Below are 1347 nucleotides of genomic sequence, written 5' to 3'. Positions count from 1 at the left end.
GTATCCGTATGCTGCCAGAAAGATGGGAAAAAGTAGTGGCAAGCGATGGACAACACTTCAAATAAAACATTAAGTTCCGTTCTTTCACAATAAATGCCCAATTTTTGATAAAAAACGGCGGAAACTTATTTGTACACCTAATATTTTCTTCCTTTTCGTTTTCACCTTCATTTTTGATATTCAATTTATTTTTATAATCGTCAAATTCGTAAGTAATTTCTTCTTCCTTGTTCCTTGGTTCTTCTGAGCTGCTTGCAGTCTCGATATTTGAATTATGGTTGTTTAATAATTCGCCCAATGGTTTTAGGCGCAAGGTCGGAACATGTACTTCCGCCTCTTCATCTAAAGTGCTTATAACATTTAAATATGCTTTTCCAGAAACGTTTTCCACGATGGTGTCTCCCAAATAAATTCCATGCGCTATTTTTAATCTTGGTGTGTATCCCATTTTTATTTTTGGTTTTTTTATTCTTACATAAAATAATGTATACCGGATAATTATTTATGCCATTCAACTTGAGGATATTAGTATAGTTAATATTTATTTCTTCAGGGACAAGATTTTCTTTAATTATATTAGGTCCAGATCCCGTGTCTAGCATAAAAGTTATACGAGTAGTTAAGTTGTCGATGTTGATTTGAACGGTAGGCACGCGACTATGTTTATCGAGGTTTACAGTCACGGGCCTTATGGTTGTTCTGTCTTTGTCTATTTGGCTGTCTGAGGTTTAGACGGGTGCGACTCTCGTTCGGACCCCTGTAGTGCACCCGACGTCGAGGGGCCGTTGTAGTTTCCCTGAGTATTTCCTTTTTTTCGAAGATTACTGGCATGGCGTAATTTGTAATAAACCGCTTTCGCGAAACGGTGATGGATAACTCGGTCGGGATCCGGGGCTCGTGAAAGGGCATCGAGAAACGAACGAATCGTGTTGTTAGGTAAAATATAATTTATTGCGTGTAAATGTGTGTTTGTACAGCGTGAGTGTATGCGTATAGACGGTGTATGTGTGTGCGCGTGTGTATATGCGTGTGTGTGAGACGATAGACGAGTGAGTGCGTGCGCGGATGTATAGTAGTCGTGCGCAAACGTATCGAATGAAATATCGTTATGTATACATAAGCGAATGTAAGATGCAGGATGTACAGCGGTACGATCGTGTCGGGTGCGGTGCATCTAATGCAACGCACGGATGCGTTGCGCGGTAAGTGATTTCGGCGGGGCGATAAAATATCGATTACGGATCGCGGACCGCGATTTCGGCAGATGCCGTTAGCTACCGGGCGGTAATTTCGGTCGGGCCGGTGGGCGGTCCTTCGACACGTATGTATTGATCGCGTATGTCGATC

The sequence above is a fragment of the Formica exsecta genome, unplaced genomic scaffold (genome assembly GCF_003651465.1).
Source record: "Formica exsecta isolate Colony F162 unplaced genomic scaffold, ASM365146v1 scaffold266, whole genome shotgun sequence".
NCBI lineage: Eukaryota > Metazoa > Arthropoda > Insecta > Hymenoptera > Formicidae > Formica > Formica exsecta.
Note: the sequence above shows the minus strand (reverse complement) of the source record.